Source organism: Palaemon carinicauda, chromosome 14 (genome assembly GCF_036898095.1).
Source record: "Palaemon carinicauda isolate YSFRI2023 chromosome 14, ASM3689809v2, whole genome shotgun sequence".
NCBI classification, from domain to species: Eukaryota; Metazoa; Arthropoda; class Malacostraca; order Decapoda; family Palaemonidae; genus Palaemon; species Palaemon carinicauda.
The window spans coordinates 87,513,479-87,522,581 of record NC_090738.1 but is presented as its reverse complement, the minus strand read 5'-3'; positions in this window follow the sequence as shown (position 1 = coordinate 87,522,581).

Below are 9,103 nucleotides of genomic sequence, written 5' to 3'. Positions count from 1 at the left end.
CTGGAAACTCTAACACCGAGTATGGTAATAGTTCCCTTTAGGTTCAGGGATCCCTACTAGCCGCCGGGCAGCCGGGATTGCTTCCGGGCTGTAACACTGCCAGACGTAAGAAAATAAACTCAAAATGAATGAATAATTAAGTAAAAAATAACAGATATTGATAAAAATCACATGTTCACCATACTATTCATACGGCTGAGATCTTTAATTAAAGGCCACCTGATATTAAATAGCTATATCTCCGTTGTTGTTTTTTATTTAAGATTTTGCCGTACAACTTTAGCGTGGTTCGGTTCAAGGAGGTTGAAGTTCCTCGTTGGTCTCTCAGGAGTATCGTGTCCACAAAACCAAGTCATGTTCTTAAGCGTATAACCCCTTTTATCTTGCATAAGACTATGCTTTCGGGCATAATCACTATTAGAAGCGTAAGTGTTGCAGAAAATTCATAGCCATTTGTTACCTCCTACACAGACAGCTTACTTTGCATACTTTTCTATCTAACTTCCAACGCCTGTCTCATATTATTATTATTACTAGCCAAGCTACAACCCTAGTTGGAAAAGCAAGATGCTAGCAGCCCAAAGGCTCCCTTGGGAAAAAATAGCCCAGTGAGGGAAGGAAATAAGGAAATAAATAAATGATGAGAACAAATCAACAATAAATCATACTAAAAACAGTAACAACGTCACAATAGATATGTCATATATAAACTATTAACAAAGTCAAAAACAAATATGTCATATATAAACTATAAAAGGACTCATGTCAGACTGGTCAACATAAAAACATTTGCTCCAACTTTGAACCTTAGAAGTTCTACTGATTCAACTACCCGATTAGGAAGATCATTCCACAACTTGGTAACAGCTGGAATAAAAATTCTAGAATACTGTGTAGTATTGAGCCTCATGATGGAGAAGGCCTGGCTATTAGAATTAACTGCCTGCCTAGTATTACGAACAGGATAGAATTGTCCAGGGAGATCTGAATGTAAAGGATGGTAAGAGTTATGAAAAATCTTATGCAACATGCATAATGAGCTAATTGAACAACGGTGCCAAAGATTAATATCTAGATCAGGAATAAGAAATTTAATAGACCGTAAGTTTTTGTCCAACAAATTAAGATGAAAATCAGCAACGGAAGACCAGACAGGAGAACAATACTCAAAACAAGGTAGAATGAAAAAATCAAAACACTTCTTCATAAGATATTGATCACCGAAAATCTTAAAAGACTTTCTCAATAAGCCAATTTTGTGTGCAATTAAAGAAGACACAGACCTAATGTGTTTCTCAAAATTAAATTTGCGTCCTACAAATTTAAAGAAACATTATCAAAACTGAGATCTGGATGTCGAGGATCCACCGTCCTTGACCTACTTAAAATCATACTTTGAGTTTTGTTAGGATTCAACTTCATACCTCATAATTTGCACCATGCTCTAATTTTAGCTAAATCTCTATTAATGGATTCACCAACCCCAGATCTACATTCAGGGGATGGAATTGATGCAAAGAGAGTAGCAACTTCTTTGGTTGGTGATCCTAACTTCCTTAATTCCATGCCCTGGCTGCTCCTAAATTTTCTGAATTCTTTACAGCTAAATATTTGTTCGGTTGTATCATCTGCCTCACTGCACAATACACAAAGCCTATCCTCCTTTTCATTCCTGTTTAAAAATATCATACAATCTTGCCTTCATTACTTCTGCTGCTTCCTGGTTGTTAAGTTCTCCAATGAAATCTCTCCTGTCATTACTATTTACACACCTCAGCTTTGTCATTTCTACTTTCTTTTCTCCCGTTTTTCTTTTATTTTCCCTTTTCACTTTACCTTTTATTTCATTCTTGAGTTCTTGCTATTTATACTTTCTTCTTCTATTACAAGATCATATTTTTATGCATATTTCTATAAGACTTCTCCTTCAGCATTTCCCCTATGGTTCCCTTATTTGGTCTTCCACTATTTCCTTGACTAGTCATTTATTATTATTATTATTATTATTATTATTATTATTATTATTATTATTATTATTATTATTATTATTAGCTAAGCTACAACACAAGTTAGAAAAGCAAGATGCTATAAGCTCAAGGAAAATTGTCTAATAAGGAAACTAAATAAGGAAGCATAGAATAGTGTGCCTGAATGTATAGGCAAGAGAACTCTGGTAAAGAGGCTATGGCAATACCCAAGACTAGAGAACACTGGTTTAATGTGGCGAAACAGCATCACCTTTTAATACTCTATTCTATATTCAAATTGAAAGTACAATACCAGAAATCCCTTTAACCGAATTAAAATCTATTAGAAAATTTCCATAAATATTCATAGAAAATTCGCGTCCCCAAAAATTGTGTTAATTTTATATTTTATTTCTAAATGAAATTCATATACAATTTTTCACTAACACGTTTTCTTCGCTATAAAAAGGTTATTCGATTACATGCTCGTCTCATGCTCCTAAATATAATTGAGTCTTTTCCGATATTTCAATCAAAGGACCTAGATATTAAATTTTGCTAAAAGCAGCTTTGCCAGGGTGGAAAGAAGGTTATCGTCTGATGATGAGGGTGATGATGATGATGATGCTAATTTATCTTTATCATTTTCCCTACTTTTAGCATTGTTCGAATCGTTTACAAATTCATGATTAATCTTAATTATTAATATCACTAGCACCGTCATCTTAATTATTACTGTATCATCACCATCATTATTATAATCATGGTTAACATTATATTCGTAAAAAAGATATATTGTCATTCTTGTGAAACCGACTTAGCCTGTTGTTAATTTGAGAAGAGGCAATTTTAAAATGAATGTAAATATCTGAATGGAAACAGCATATTGGAAAAGATAATATGAATCAAAATGAAGAATAAACAGCGGAACATGAAGAATTGTATTCTAATCCTATGCGGAATTACATTTAACTGATCTATTAGTATATATATTATAAATCTTTATTTAATTTTCCGGAACTTCTCCTATGCTACGTTCCAGTCAGCACCTGTGATACGAGAAAGGCTATGATAAAGGTAAGGCTGTGGCACAGACAATGGCTGTTGCAGAGGCAAGGCTGTGGCACAGGCAAGGCTGTGACCCAAGAAAGGCTGTGACACAGGCAATAACTTTGGCACAGGCAAAGCTGTGACACAGGCAAGGTTCTGAAAGAGGCTAGTCTATGACAAATATAAAGCTATGATACAGGCAAGACTGTGACACAGGCAAGGGTGTGGAACAGGCAAGGCTGTTGTGACAAAGGCAAGACTATGACACACATAAGGCTGTAACACAGGCCGGGATGTTGTGACACAGGATAGGATGTTAGGACAGAGGCAAACTTCTTGATACCGGAAAGGAAATGACACAAGCAAAGCTATGACACAGGCAAGGATATGACACAGGCAAGGCTGTGACAAAGGCAGGGCTGTGACACAGGCAAGGCTGTGACACAGGCAAAACTGTGACACACGCAAGACTATGAGACATGCAAGGCTATGACACAGGCAAGTCTGTGACTAAGGCAAGAATATGACACAGGCAACGCTGTGACTAAGGCAAGAATATGACACAGGCAAGGCTATGGCACAGGCAAAGCTGTGACGCAGGCAAGGCTATTACACAGGCAAGGCTGTGACACAGGCAAGGCTGTGGCACAGGCAAGGCTGGTGTAACACAGGTAAGGCTATAACACAGGCAAGGCTATGACACATGCAAGGCTGTGACACAGGTAAGGCTGTGACAAAGGCAAGGATATGACACAGGCAAGGCTATGGCATAGGAAAGGCTGCGACACAGGCTAGGCTATGACACTGTCAAGGCAGTGGCAAAGGCAAGACTGTGACATTGGCAAGGCTGTGACACAGGCAAGGTTCTGACAAGGACAAGGCTGTGACACATGCAAGATTATGATACATACAAAGCTATGACACAAGCAAGTCTGTGACAAAGGCAAGGATACGACAAAGGAAATGCTATGGCACAGGTAAGGCTGTGGCACAGACAAGGCTGTGGCACAGCCAAGGCTATTACAAACGCAAGGTTTTGACACATGCAAGGCTATTACAAACGCAAGGCTTTGACATAGGCAAGGCTATGACACAGACGTGGCTGTTGTGACACAGACAAGGCTATGACACCGGCTAGGCTATGGCATATGCAAGGCTCTGACACAGGAAAAGCTTTGACAAAGGCCAGGATATGACACAAGCAGGGTAATGGCACAGCAAGACTGTGACACAGGAAGTCTATTACATAGGCCAGGCTTTGACACAAGCAAGGCTGTGGCACAGGCAATACTGTTATGACACAGACAAGGCTAAGACACAGGCAAGGCTATGGCACATGCAAGGCTGTGCCAAAAGCAGGGCTGGGACAGAGGCAAGGTTGTCACAGAAGCAAGGCTATGGCACAGGCCAGGCTATAGCATAGACAAGGCTGTGACCAATGCAAGACTATGACACATGCAAGGATATGACACAAGCAAGGCAGTGACAAAGGCAAGGATAACACTCAGGCAGGGCTATAGCACAGGCAAGTCCGTGACACAGACGGCTATTACATAGGCAATGCTGTGACACAGGAGAGGCTGTGGCACATGCAAGGCTGTTGTGACACACGCAAGGCTATGCCACAGTCAAGGCTAAGACATAGGTAAGGCTGTGACAAAGGCAAAGCTGTGACACAGGTAAGGCAATTGCACAGGCAAAGCCGTGACACAGGCAAGGATGTGGCACAGGCAAGGCTCTTATGACAGATGCAAGGCTATAACACAGGTAAATCTATGACACATGCAAGGCTGTGAAAAAAGGTAAGACTATACAACAGGCAAGACTATGCCAAAGGCGAGGGTGTGACACAGGCAATGTTGTGGCACAGGCAATGCTATGCCACAGTGTAAGACTATGACACAGGCAAGGCTGTGACACAAGCAAGGCTGCGACAAAGGAAAGGCTATGACACAAGAAGGCAGTGACATAGGCAAATCAGTGACACATATAAGTCTATGACACATGGAAGGCTGTTACACAGGCGGAGCTGTGACAAAGGCAAGGATATGATACACGCAAGAGTATGGCAAAAGCCAGGCTGTGACACAGGCAAGACTATTACACAGGCAAGGCGGTGGCACAGGTAACATTGTACCACAGGCAAGGCTGTTATGACACAGGCAAGGCTATAACACAGGCAAAGCTATGACATATGTAAGGCTATTACACAGGCAAAGCGATGACACAGGCAAGGTTGTGACATAGGAGAGGCAGTGACACATGCAAGGCTGTGACACAGGCAAGGCTGTGCCAGAGGCAAAGCTATGACCCAGGAGAGGGTGTGACACAGGTAAAGCTGTGACACAGAGAAGGGTATTACACAGGTAAGGTTATGACACAGGCAAGGCTATGACACAAGCAAGGCTTTGCCACATGAAAGCTGTGACACAGAGAAGGCTATCATACAGGCAAGGCTATGACGTGGGAAAGCCTGTGGCACAGGCAAGGCTGTGACTCAGGGAAAGCAGTGTCACAGGCAAGGCTATAACAGAGGGAAGGTTGTGACACATGCAATGCTGTGACACGGCTAACGTTGTGACACAGGCAATGCTGTGATACAGGCAAGGCAGTGACTCAGGCAAGGCTATGAAACAGGCAAGACTGTGACATGGGCTATGCTGTGACACAGGCAAGACTACGACACAGGCAACACTATGACACGGGCCAGGCTATGACCCAGAAAAGGCTGTGGCACAGGCAAGGCAGTTGAGATATAGGCAAGGCAATGACACAGGTATGGCTAGGACACTGGCAAGTCTATGACATAGGCAAGACTATGATACAGACAGGGCTGTGACAGAGAAACGGCTATGGCATAGGTAGGTCTGTAACACAGGCAAGGGTGTGGTTTAGGGAAGGCTGTTGTAACACATGCAAGGCTATGTCACAGTCAAAGCTATGACACATGCAAGGCCATGACACAGGCAAGACTGTGCCACGGGCAAGACTGTGACATAGGCAAGGCTATGACACAAGCAATGCTGTGATACAGGCAACGCTATGACATAGGCAAGGCTATTACACAGGGAAGGCTGAGTCACAGGCAAGGCTGTGACACAGGCAAGGCTATGACACATGCAAGGCTATGACACAAAGAAGGCTGTGGCACAATCAAGGCTGTGGCACAAGCAAGGCTTTGGCACAGGCAAGGATGTTGTGACACAGGCAAGGCTATGGCACAGGCAAGGTTATGACACATGCAAGGCTGCGACACAGGCAAGGTGAGATAAAGATAAGGATATGACATAGGCAACGCTGTGATAAAGGCAAGACTGTGGCAAAGGCAAGATATGACACAGCAAGGGCTAAGGCACAGGCGAGGCCATGACACAGGCAAGGCTATGGCACAAGCAAGGCCGTGGTGCAGGCAAGGCTATTAAACTAGCAAGGCTGTGACACAGGCAATGTTGTAGCACTGGCAAGATTGTTGTGACACAGGCAAGACTATGACGCATACAATACTGTGACACAGGCAAGGCTGTGCCAAAGGCGAGTATATGGCAAAGGCAAGGCTATGACACATGCAAGGTTATTATACATTCAAGGCTGTAACACAGACAAGGCTGTAACACAGGCAAGGCTGCGACACAGACAAGGCTGATGTGACACAGGAAAGGCTATGGCACTGGCAAAGCTATGCCGCTTGCAAAGCTGCGACAGAAGCCAAACTGTTGCACAGGTAAGGCTATGACACAGGCAATGCTATGATACAGGCAAGAATATGACACAGGCAAGGCTGTAACTCAGGCAAGGCTTTGGCATAGGGAAGGCTATGACACCTGCAAGGCTATGACACAGACAAGGCTGGGACACATACAAGACTATGACACATGCAAGGCTGTAATACAGGCTAGGCTGTGATAAAAGCAAGGATACGACACATGTAAGGCTAAGGCAAATGCAAGGCTGTGGCACAGGCAAGGCTGTTGTGACACAATCAAAGCTATGACACATTCAAAGCTATGACACGTGCAAGACTTTGATACATGTAAGGTTGTGACATAAGCAATGCTGTGACAGAGGCTATGCTTTGGCAGAGGCAATGCTATGACACAAGCATGGCTATGACACAGGCAAGGCTGTGCCACAGGCAAGGCTTTGGCAGAGAGCAGGCTATGCCACAAGCAAGGCTATGACAATGCAAGCTTATGACACATGCAAGACTGTAACACAGGCAAGGTTGTAACAAAGCGTAGGCTATTACACAAGCAAGGCTATGACACAGGCAAGGCAGTGACACAGGCAGTGTGCTGATAAAAGCAAGGCAGTTAAACAGGCAAGGTTGTGACTCAGGTAAGGCAGTGACACATCAAAGTTTGTGACACGCGTTACGCTGTGCCATAGCCAACGTTGTGACTCAGGCAAGACTGTGACACAGGCAAGGCTGTAACTCAGGCAAGGCTATAACACAGGTAAGGCTGTGACACAGGCAAGGCTATGGCACAGGCAAAACTAAGACAGAGCAAGGTTATGACACATGCAATACTGTAACACAGGCAAGGTTGTAACACAGCGTAAGCTATTACACAGGCAAGGGTATGACACAGGCAAGCCTGTGACACATGCGAGGCTGTGACTCAGGCAAGGCAGTAACACAGACAAAGCTGTGACACAGGCATGACTATGACACAGGCAAGACTATGACACAGGCAGGGCTCTGACTCAGGCAAGACTCTGACAAAGGCAAAGTTATGGCACAAATAAAGCTGTGACACAGGCATGGCTGTGACACAGACAAAGATTTGGCACAGGCAAGGGTGTGACACAGGGAAGACTATCACACAGGCAAGGCTACCACAGAGGCAAGGCTATGACACTGGCAATGCTGCAACATAAACAAGGCTGTGTCACAGCAATGCTATGACACAGGCAAAACTATGATACAGGCAAGGTTATGACACAGGCAAGACAATGACATAGGCAATGCTGTGATACAGGCAAGGCAAGATTGTGACACAGGCAAGTCTATGAGACAGGCAAGGCTGTGACACAGGCAAGGCCATTACACAGGCAAGTCTGTGACACAGGCAAGTCTGTGACACAGGCAAGGCTTTGACACAGGCAAGGCTATGCTACGGGCAATGCTGTGACACAGGCAAAGCTGTGACACAGGCAAGGATGTGACACAGAAAATGCTATGGCACAGGTAAGATTGTGACACAGGCAAGGCTGTGATACAATAAAGGCTGTAACACAGGCAACGTCATGACAAAGGCAACACTGTGACACAGGCAACGCTGTGTCACAACCAAGGCTCTTACACAGGCAAGGCTGTAACACAGGCAAAGCTTTGACACAGACAAGACTGTGATACAGGCAAAGCTATTTTACAGGCAAGGCTAAGACACAGGCAAGGCTAAGACACAGGCAAGGTTATGACACAGCCTATGCTGTGACACAGACAAAGCTGTGACAAAGGCAAGGTTATGACACCAGCAAGGCTGTGACTCAGGTAAGGCTGTGACACATGCAATGCTGTGACACATGCAATGGTATGACATAGGCAACGCTGTGACACAGGTGACTCTTTGACATAGGTAAGGCGATGACACAAGCAAAGCTTTGACTCAGGGAAGGCTATGACATAGACAAGGCTATAACGCAGGCAAAGCTGAGACATTGGCAAGGCTGTGACACAGGTAAGGCTAGGACACAGGAAAGCCTATGAAATAGACAATGCTGTGACACAGGGCAGGCTGTGACACAAGAAAAACTATGACACAGGCAATGCTGTGACACAGGTAAGTCTATGAAACAGATGAATCTGTTACACAGGCAAGGCTGTGACACAGATAGGGTTATTACTCAGGAAAGGCTATGACACAAGACATGCTATGATGCAGGCATGGCTGAGATACAGTCAAGGTTGTGCCACACGCAAGGCTGTGACACAGCAAGGCAATGTCACAGGCAAGGCTCTGACACAGGCAAGACTGTGACATAAGTAAGGCTATGACACAGGCAAGGCTCTGTCACAGGCATTCTTTGACACAGGTAAGTCTATGACACCAGCAAGACTGACACAGCCAAGGCTGTGACACAAG